Source organism: Argentina anserina, chromosome 5 (genome assembly GCF_933775445.1).
Source record: "Argentina anserina chromosome 5, drPotAnse1.1, whole genome shotgun sequence".
Classification (NCBI taxonomy): Eukaryota; Viridiplantae; Streptophyta; class Magnoliopsida; order Rosales; family Rosaceae; genus Argentina; species Argentina anserina.
Window position 1 is genome coordinate 22,975,366 of NC_065876.1, and position 11,174 is coordinate 22,986,539.

Here is an 11,174-nt window from a genome sequence, read left to right on the forward strand (position 1 = left end):
ACCGTATGAGGCACTTTATGGTAGACCATGTCGATCTCCGATCTGTTGGGCCGAAGTTGGTGATGAGGCACTGATGGGCCCGGAGGTAGTTCAGGAAACCACTGAGAAGATCTCGATTATTCGGAATAGAATCCGGACCGCTCAGAGTAGACAGAAGAGTTATGCAGACCTGAAGAGGAGACATGTGGAGTTTGAGATCGGTGACCATGTGTTCTTGAAGGTTTCGCCTATGAGGGGTGTAGTGAGATTCGGCAAGAAGGGAAAATTGGCACCGAGGTATGTTGGGCCTTTTGAGATACTTGAGAAGGTGGGCGAACTAGCTTATCGACTAGCCTTGCCTACTAGCATGTCGGGCGTACACAACGTCTTCCACATTTCCATGCTGAGGAAGTATGTACCAGATGAGTCACATGTGATCGATCATAGCACCATTGAAGTGAAGGAAAATGCCACTTTTGTTGTCGAGCCGGTTCGTATCCTGGATAGATCCACAAAGAAGCTACGGAGGAGAGAAGTTGGACTAGTCAAGGTGTTGTGGAGTCACCATGATGATGGTGATGCATCTTGGGAGCTAGAGTCAGACATGATGACTAGATATCCACAGTTGTTTGTTGAGTGAGCTTGAATTTCGGGACGAAATTCCTTTAAAGGGGGTAGATTGTAATAACCCTAAATTTCAAACAACATTTGAGTGGATTTGAATTCTTTAAAAATTGTGAAATTTAATTAGAATGGATGTGATTGGTTACGACGATAGGAAACGAGTAACGGATACGTTATCGGAACGTTTAATTCGAAAAACGTTACGTTTCCGAACGTTTATATCGACTTTTAATCCGTTGCTCGGTTTCAAAAACTTTCTTCACGAAAGTTGTAGAGCTCGTCGATACGAGTTCGTGGATATGTGACGCGTTCGAAATGGACATCGTACGTAAAAGTTATTCACGTCGGAAGTTAGTTTCCGATTTGGAAACTAGTATAAAAAGGAAATTTTTAACTAGGGTTTCCATAACAGGAAACCCTTTCATTTCCGCCTCTTTCTTTCTCTCCCTCTCTCCCTCTCGACACTCTCACCCGAAACCTTCGGCCTCCCTCCCCGATCTCCACCACCGCACGTCCGTGAGGCACACCGCCGGCACCACGAGCGTCGCACGGCCTCCTGCAGTCAACCCCGAGCTCGACACGCCATCCCACGCAGCACCGGAGCTCCACCAGCTACCCCAAGATTCGGCAGAAACCGTCTCCTTCCTGGGTACATCTCCGGCGACTCACCAATGGTTCTAGAGCTTCGTCGAGGTAAGGGTTTTACTATATTGATGGATTGGTGTGGCTAATTGATGTTTTGGGAGGTTTTGATGGTGGTTTGGAAGAGGAGAAACGGAGGAGGAAGGAGGAGAGATACGGTTGCCTTAGGCGGCGCGTGGAGCGTGTTGAGGGGGGGCTAAGCACGGTGTGATGCCGTGTGGAGGTAGCGGAGGAAGAGAGAAGAAGTTTGGTGGTGGCGGTGGCGCGATACGCGCCGTGGTTAGCCTCGGCGCGTGGGCCCCACGCGCGGCCGGCCGGAGGTGGCGCGTGTGCCACACGCGCCGCCGTGTGAGGCGGTGTAATTAGTTTTGACTAAAGGGGTATTTTGGTAATTTACTGTGTACGGTAAATGTAAATGTAATTTTTATTTACTACGGTAAATGTAATTAAATTTTACCTTCGGTAAATGTAAATATAAATTACTTTCAGTAAATGTAAAAAGTAATTTTGTAAAAGGGTAATTTAGTAAATTTTATTTACTGAATTTGTATTTACATTTAAATCGTACGTATACGTACAGAAATACGTATTAATATTTAAACGTACAGAAATACGTATTAATATTTATACGTACAGAAATACGTATATAATATTTATACGTACAGAAATACTTATTAATATTTATACGTACAGAAATACGTATTAATATTTATACGTACAGAAATACGTATTAATATTTATACGTACAGAAATACGTATATAATATTTATACGTACAGAAATACCTATTTAATATTTATACGTATAGAAATACGTATATACTATTTATACGTACAGAAATACGTATAAATCGTATATTTGTACAGTAACCGTGAATAGTAACAGTGAACAGTAACTTCGTAAAACCGAAAATTGCTGAACAGTAACCGATTATTACTGTTTCGGCATTTAAAGGTTACGAAACGATCCTAAATTCTTTTCTTATATTTTCAAGGTGATCGTTAAATGCGAGGAAAGGAATTATATTCGGGAATTGTGGAATTACGCTCAAGTCAATAAGGTGAGTAAAATCTCACTGAATTACGAATCTACCCTCGTGGTGATTCAACATTTTTGCAAGTGTGATTATCAAATGAATTACAACATGTATATAATTTAGTGGACTACATATATACGGTATAATGGTAATTAGTACACATATATATATAGTTTATTAAATTACGTACTGTTATTAATTCATTAAAAATAGTCATTTTGATGACGGAAGTTTGTGAATTGAGCATGTGCGGTGAAATATGATATGTATAAGATATAGTGGACTATATATATATTGTATAAATGGTAAATAAGTACGAATATATATAGTTTGCTATATAATATACTGTCATGAGTTTATTGTGATTATATTGAGCATGTGATTTGAAATTGTACAATATGATGTGAGATTATTGTACGTGATTTTTAACATTGAGATTGTTAAAATGTGAATTGTCTTCGGACCAGATTTTTGGTACAATATGATGTGAGATTATTGTACGTGTTTGGCAAGTCGAAACCTAGCCTTTGGCCGGGCGAAAGTTACAATACAGTTAGAGCTCTAGTCTGTCTGCCTTAGTACTGCATGTGAGGTAACGGGTGGTTATCTGCTCATGGGTACTCAGTTTATTTTGGATGTTGGGTAGCGGGTGGCTATCCAATATCAACGGTGTATTACGAGAGGGGTAACAGATGTGTACCAGCGTTCTTGGTACCCGTATTATAAATGCATTGGGTAACCAGAAGGGTTACTTAATTTTCCTCATGAGCGTTTTATTTCATATTTCTTTGGGTCAACCAGATGGGCTGACTATTGACTCATGAGGGCATTTATATTTGTTGTTTTGTGATCTTTCGTATATATTGATATGCGAACTGTATTGTGATTTTACTCATACGAGCTATAAGCTTACCGGGTTTGTGTTTACAATCCCGGTGCACCAATTCGATGGTGTAGGGGATAATTCTGCAGGTGCTGATTAGTAGGGGTTGAGTGACGACTACAGAGGCTCGAAGTCGTTCGTACCCTACTTGTGGTGAGGTTTAGCGTGGATTTGTGTGTGGGAAGTTGTGTAATTTCATTTGTGAGATTTGTGAGTGATTTGTGAGGATTATTACATTTCCATTTTATGTATGGATTATAAATTTGGGTTGTAATAATTGGTTCACTGAGTTGTATTGAGAACTCAGAATTGATCCGCTGTTATACTTTAATGATTTCGATTTATTTGAGATTATTTGGTGTTTAACGACTTTAAAATTTTGAGTTTTTAAGCTCGAAATTTTGGGGTCGTAACAAGCTCAATGAGGTGTCGTCGCCCCCTGCTTCGTGGACTCGATCTTCAACCGCATTGCCCCTTTCTAAAACGACATATGGTTCTGCCTCTTCCTTCAATCCTTCTTTGTAAACGTTAACCTTGTTAAAGACATCATTTGTTCTGTTTTTCAGTTGCGATATGTTGAGCTTGGGTCAGCACAGACTATGCTCGTGTCATAGACTATGCTCGTGTCATGGACTGGGTAAGGCTTAGTGTATATTTTAATGGGTTCAATACTTGAACTTTAACATTGGAGTTCCGTTGCAAAGTTTTGGTTACTCATTCAAACCCAAATCATGGTAATTTGGTCTGAGTTGTTTAAAGGTCAATGTGTGATAGTTGTATAGATAAGTTGATATGTTAGACTAATGGCCACACACATTTGTATAAGAATAAAAAGAAGAAATTCTTAATATCAGATGACTCTATAGATGCAATTGTTTCAAGTAGTAGTGATGCTTTTCTATGTAATGAAGTTTTTTAAAGAATCTTCTCATAATTCCCAAAGTTAAAATCCTTCAGTTCTAATGCTCACCTTCATAATTTACTTATGTGAAAACAAGATTGGAATCTCAGATTTTATTTTTCTTTTTTGGTTATGTTTTACGAGAATCCAGACGGAAGGAAGAGTACTTTTGTTTTGCTGAACACTAATGTGCTTGTTATTCATTCGTCTATGACATTGTAAACAGAGGAGAGCAGCTTTGTGTAAGAAACTTATCTCGGTTATTCATTACTTTGTTTTTCTTAAAACTAAATGGGAAAGATGTTAGCCTTATTGTCTTTGTTTACTTGTCTAGCGTAAGCCTCAGTTAGCTGCAAGACTTGCTATAGGGAAATACAGATATGGGAGCATTGGTGATAAGGTGTCTCACGAGCAGTTGACTATATTACTTTCCAAGCTATGAAATAAGTGGACGAAACCATAATGTGAAATTCATTATTCCATCTCCAGGAAACACAGATGTACATATTCTGACTGAAAGTAACTAAGCATTATCTGATATATGATTTTGTTTTAATGAAATTTAGGTTACTAAAGCTTTTAATTTTTATATCTCTGGTTGTTCCAATTTTTCCGAGTTGGCTATGATCATTTTGCCTGAATTTTACTCCAATAGTAATAGTTCATTTCTTGGGCTTCTCGGTCCCTCTATGTACATTATGTATACTGCTATGTGAGTTGAAAACTTGTTTGACCTTCCATTTGAATTTATTTGGTTGGGAATTTGATAGGTAATGTAACTAAAACTCATTATGCATACCTGAAAACACAAACAAGGGTGTCGAAGATTTTTGTATGCATAATTGTTATGTATAAACTAAAACAATGCAACATTGATCTGCTGGACATGAAGATCAATGCATCCCTAAACTAATCTCCAAACTTGTCAAGATCTGCATTGATCTGCATGGCAAGTTTGCAGATTTCTGTTCCTTTGTATTCTCTATGATCTTAACAAGGTTAAAGTTATGAAACAGCAGTTTCACGTTGGCAGTCTTCAAATATAGGGATTAACCTGTCAAGGTTTGTTTCTGTTGTTGATTAAATCTCAACTTGTAAAAATTCATGTGACAGGCAAAAGCTTCTTACCTTATGGAAGAAACCTTCGGCTTCACAAGCTCAATTGAAAGACAGTAGTGAATAACTAGTGATTCTCTTCCTCTGTGTAGACCTTTATTAGTATCAAGTGAAGATATAGTTGTTTTGAGCACTGTCTCATCTTCTGAATTCGGCATAGGTTGGTCCAAAGGCTGCTGACAAAGGTTTCAAATGCGATGATGGTGTTTGGTATCTCGACCATCTAGATGTCCCTTGGGATGAAACATATAATGCTGATCAACTTGAAGGAATACATGATTCTTCCAAGCAAAAGCTTGTCCCTTGGAGGAGAGGTATGCATATGGGGTAAGACTGGTGATCCATCCAATGTTTAACAAACAATATGGCCTCGAACTGCTGCAAGTATAATATATGTAGTAAAAACTAGATAATCACTACAACATATGTTTAAGTTGTAAAATAGAACCCAAGCTACACTTTCTGTGAAAATGGGTATTTGGTATTGGCAGAAGTACTCTAGTTGCATTTATTTGTCAATTCTTGTGTGCTTGCATATTTGTGATAAATGTGCATTTCTTGCTTTCACATCTCGATACCAGTTGTTGAATTGTTTGAAGGTGACCTTTATACTTCCCTGTATGTAGCATGGTTAATGCCATGTTGGCACTCTACTTGTTGCTCTTCAATACTGCATTAGGATCCAGAAAAATATTATACAGTTGTTGAATTCTTATCCCCGACCCATCTTTTAAAGTACGATATACTCATTTCTCACAAAGAATCTGGACAACTCATTACCCTGGATCCAATGGTCTAAATATCGTTTATCAGTATTGTATCGGTGAAAGGGTAAAACAATATATCCCCGGATATATCGATACATATCGGTTTTATCGGATTTGTTTATTTTCAATAAAATTTATAAAATTATACTTCAAAATGTACCAAATAAACAAAAGAAACGGTACTAAGTAAACTAAAGAAAATAAATACTTAATTTTTTTACAATTAAAGTACACGAACGGTACCTAATAATAAAAATTGGTGTTTAAGAATGATTGTTTAGGCTCGAAATTCATTATATATATTTAAAAAAATACAAAATATATAAAAATTTAAAATATATATGAAAAAATGAAAAAAAATTATTTTTTACAAAAGAAGAAATAAATATTAAAAAATTAAAAATTAAAAAAATCAGAAATTAAATAAATATTAAACGATATATCGGAATTTGACCGATATATTCAACCGATATGTGCAATATCGTATCGTTTTCTAAATATCACTGATATATCTGATATTTAAAACATAGCTTTGATCAAGGAAAGCCTTTACAATAAGCCATGGGTGAAGTATCACATTTCAGGCTCTAAGAAATGTCAGCAATTACCTCTAGCATTATGCTATACTTACATTTATCAAGATGTCATGACCACTGATAGGTGGCCTATGAATCCTCTTCCCCCTTTGATGACATATATAATGGCAATTGTTGTACTTGTGTGGGTAGTGATGGTTTAACATAAACAGATATGTGAGGTTATGTTATTCCCTTTCCATGATTTAAATTAATAATTCATATATCAAACCCCTAAATACTTCCAAGAGTTGATTATTCACAAATTTCAATCCGAATATAGGACATCAAGTCATAAAAAAAAACCTATAATTTCACCTGATTTAACACAAGCATCTGTTGGCCAGCAAGAGGTGTAGAATTATATCACCATATACATGTGAGAGAATTTTAATGGTGGTGATGGCATGCTCTAAGGTGGCCGGACTGTAGCAGACGGTGGTCTGGTTTCAAAAAAGACGTGGAGAAGAGCGATCAAATGTGTTTATCATCAGGAGATCAAAAGATAAATCATGTAGCTCTATTACCGACAAGAAATATGAAAAGAGCAATATAAGGCTGTGTTTTTAGTTTTTGTATCAGTTTACATGCCGTATTTGGAGATAATCTTTTGGAAGGAATGTGAATCTAAACATGGTAGTTGAAGTGGCTAAAGTACTCGTAGTCTCGTAGTTTTGATATGTAACTCAATTCTAGTCAATAGCACTCCACCTTTTTTTTCTACCAAGTTTGCCATAATTATTACCTTGATAATTTAAAAAACAATTAATGGGAAATAAAAATTTGGATTTTCAGAAAAGAACATGAGACTTCCCCAAAAAATATATCTATAGCTGGTAGTGCTTTATTTTTAAACAATTATTCAAAGTCGACAGTAATTTAATTCAATTTTATTTTCTAATTTCATAAAAATCGTGGATTCTTTATTTTGATAAAAAAATATAGAACAATAACTAACTAATTTAAACAAATTGACAGGATCAAACTTGTGCAATCGTCATCCATATCCTATTTGGTTTGTAATGTGACACCTTAGTATATAACATTATATAAATGTTATGATATATTAGTGGACAATTCGTTGATGAGCAATCTAAGTTCGTGGTATTATCAATCAAACCGTTAGATGTGATCGATATATATATATATATATTTAGGCACCTTGTCAAAATTTGGATAAATTTGGACAATGTCTGACCATCCGATCTTCAAGTCAACCTAAATAATTGTGTTTATCTCTTAGAAAACCGCATTGACCAGGGCGCTCTTAATTAGATCTCCGGAATCAGACTACACAAGGTGATTCTCCATAATTACGTGGTCTAGAAATTATAAAGGAGGTTCAACTTTCGCGTCCCGGAGATGGGTCCACCCATAGGGCGTCTAAGTGGTATTTTCAGATTTTACAACATTCAAACGGCCAAAGTATTCAAAATGTCCAAATTAAATGGAATTTTTACCAGATTTCCAAATATATATAAGGAAAACAATCTACGGTCTGATTCATGTTTAGAAGTTTCCTTCATATAATTGGTTCATAATGTGACATTTTAATATATGACATGAATAAATGTTATGACACATTAGTACACAATTTGGTGATGGACGACCTAAGTTTGTGCTATTATCAATTTAACCGTTAGATGTGATAAGAACATATATTTAGGCACCCTAAAAATTTGGATAATGTTTGACTATCCGATTTTCTAGAAAACCGCATTGACTAGGGCACTCTTAATTAGGTCTCCGGGATCAAACTGCACATGGTGATTCTCCATAATTACGTGGTCTAGGAAATGTAAAAGGGGTTCGGGCTTCGCATCTCAGAGATGGGTCCACCCATAGGGTGTATACGTGGTATTTTCAGATTTTAGGACGTTCGAAGAGTTAAACGAGGTCCAAATTAAACGAAATTTTTACATGATGTCCAAATATATATAAGAAAAACATCCTACGGTTTGATTGATGTTCAGAAGTTGTCTTCATATAGCTAGTTCATAATGTGATCTTAATATATAACATGATATAAATGTTATGACACATTAGTGGACAATTCAGTGATGGACAACCTAAGTTATGGTATTTCAATCGAATGATCAAATGTGATTAATATATATATTTAGACACCCTGTAAAAATTTAGACAATGTTTGACCATCTGATCTTCTAGTCAACCTAAATAAATGTGTTTATCTATTAGAAAACCGCATTCACTGGGGCATTATTAACTAGGTCTCTCAGATCAGATCGCACAAAGTGATTCTTCATAATTACGTGGTCTGGAAAATGTAAATGAGGTTCGGCATTCGCGTCCCGGAAATGGGTCCACCCATAGGGCTGATAAATGGTATTTTCAGATTTTACGACGTTCGAACGGCCAAGCGAGATCCAAATTAAATGAAATTTTTACAAGATGTCCAAATATATGTAAGGAAAACATCATACGGTCCGATTGATGTTCAAAATTTGCATTCATATAGCCGGTTCATAATGTGACACCTTAATATATATAACATAATATATATGTTATGACACATTAGTGGACAGTTCGGTGATGTACAACCTAAGATCGTGGTATTATCAACCGAACCGTTAGATATGATTAGTATATATATTTAGGCACCCTGTAACGATTTGGACAAATTTAACTAATGTTTGATCATCCGATCTTCAGTCAACCTAAATAAAATGTGTTTATATATTGTTATGGCTCCGGGATCTAACCACACAACGTGATTCTCTATGATTACATGGTCCGCGGGATGTAAAGGAGGTTCAGCCTTTGCGTCCCCAGATATGAGTATTTTAACTAAATTCATACGGCGTATAAGTGGTATTTTGACTATTTTCGGTTCTTACGAATTACAATATTAATTTCCTTTTGGTCCCTCCATTATTCATCATCTTGTTCCGTCATTATTTCAGTATTTATAAAATACGCAAAAAGAGTATAAAAATGTCCCTTTTCCAGGTTTCCGAAATAGAATTATGTGTTAAGAGATGCATTCCTCTGTATTTTATAAAATGGAAGCAGACTTCAAGATTGGGAATTTTGATGGAAACTAGGCTGTATCGGTTACTATGGAAGTTTCAGCGAAAATGGTAACTCTACCATATCTATTGAAGATCAATGGTAGCGGCTATGCCTATGGAAATCCATTTATATTTTCAATTAACTAAACAAAAAGATGTAAAAGGAACCAAGTTATGAAAAATGATTAAATAAAATGAACCATGTTTCCACAGGAGCGAGGTTCAGCTAGCTAGGAAGTTTAAAGACAAGATCGATCTCATTAATTTTGAAACCAAAAGTACCAAGAAAAATAGGTTCTTTTTTTTTTCCTTTTTTTCCCGGTTTTAAACTCTCCCCTGTTCTACAGTTTTGAATTTTCTATCAAAAAAAGTCCATAATTTTAAATGATCCTTTATATCCCCTTGTTAAAGAGGCCAAATGTACATTAACAATAAGATCTATGGTACACCTTCATCTATACTCTTGCGGAAAGCAATATCCCGTCTAGCGATCTAGTCCAATTAAAGTCTGAAATTCGTGCAAAATAAATCAAAATTAAAGGAAGAAGAAGATATGCAATTAAAGTCCAATTTTTGTCAGAATCAGAAATATGCCAGTGCATAACATCCATGTTGGGAAAGAAGTGGCTGCCTAATACAAGGCCGTCATATGATTATCTTAGAATCTCACAATAAACCATGTAAAATATCATCGTTAGTATAGAATAAGCAGAGATCGTTCAGTCCGGTTTATTTAACTAAACTCAAAAAAATTTAGTGTTGACAAATAAAAAAGGGGATTTAAAAAATTATTATCCAACTATTACGTAAAATGAAATCTAAACTAATATGTACAAGATCATCTACTCTTTTACCTAATAAAACTAAATTTACCAATGTACCACATAATTACAAGTTTGGTTCTAACATATTTTTAGACAACGATACAATTAGAACCTTAGAAGAATCATCTAATCATGCAATATTTCTATTGTCGTTTAAGTTGACTTAGGGTTTAGGGCCTCACTTAAATTACATGCAATCAAGTTTAAAAACACTTATAGTAGAAATAAAAAAAGATCACATTAAAGCACCAAATCGTTGTCGGAGACATGTTAACACGGTGTCGTCACTCACTATGAAATATATGTAAATTTCCAAAATTTTCCACTCTAATTAACACAAACTGAATCTACTTAGGGCATGATTCGATTTGTATCAATATAGTTGATGAAAATAACACTCAAAGACAATCTTAAGGACTGCATCCAAATACTAAATTCGTGCGCACGAATTTGAAAATTATCTAAGAGCATGTAAATATTATGTAGAATGCACGAATAGAAAGTCAAACTTGATCATTAGAATAAAAAGCTACGGAAGTCCATTTTCTAATGCAATTGGAATCACCTCAAAACCTATTTTATAGTGAGAGTTATGATGAAAACAAGACACGAATGTCAGCTCTGCCGAATTGAGAAAATCTAAGAAACTTAAACCAATTTGGTTTCAACTTTGTGGCATGCCTCCTTAGGGTTTTTCCTGTATATATAGCACCTCATTCCCACATAAAACTCATCTCTTCTCTCTTGCAAAAAAACTCTGCCAAAATACTAGCAAACTCCCCACAAAAATTAGCAA

The 11,174-nt window shown here is 35.4% G+C and overlaps 1 long non-coding RNA gene across 1 annotated transcript; it reads left to right on the forward strand.

The window, feature by feature from the left end:
* The first annotated feature begins 3,771 nt into the window (after window positions 1-3,771).
* On the forward strand, window positions 3,772-5,905 carry LOC126793425 (uncharacterized). The gene is made up of 4 exons (XR_007672062.1): window positions 3,772-3,800; window positions 4,216-4,306; window positions 4,399-4,564; window positions 5,341-5,905. It is a non-coding gene; the product is annotated as an uncharacterized LOC126793425 (long non-coding RNA).
* The last annotated feature ends 5,269 nt before the right edge of the window (window positions 5,906-11,174 follow it).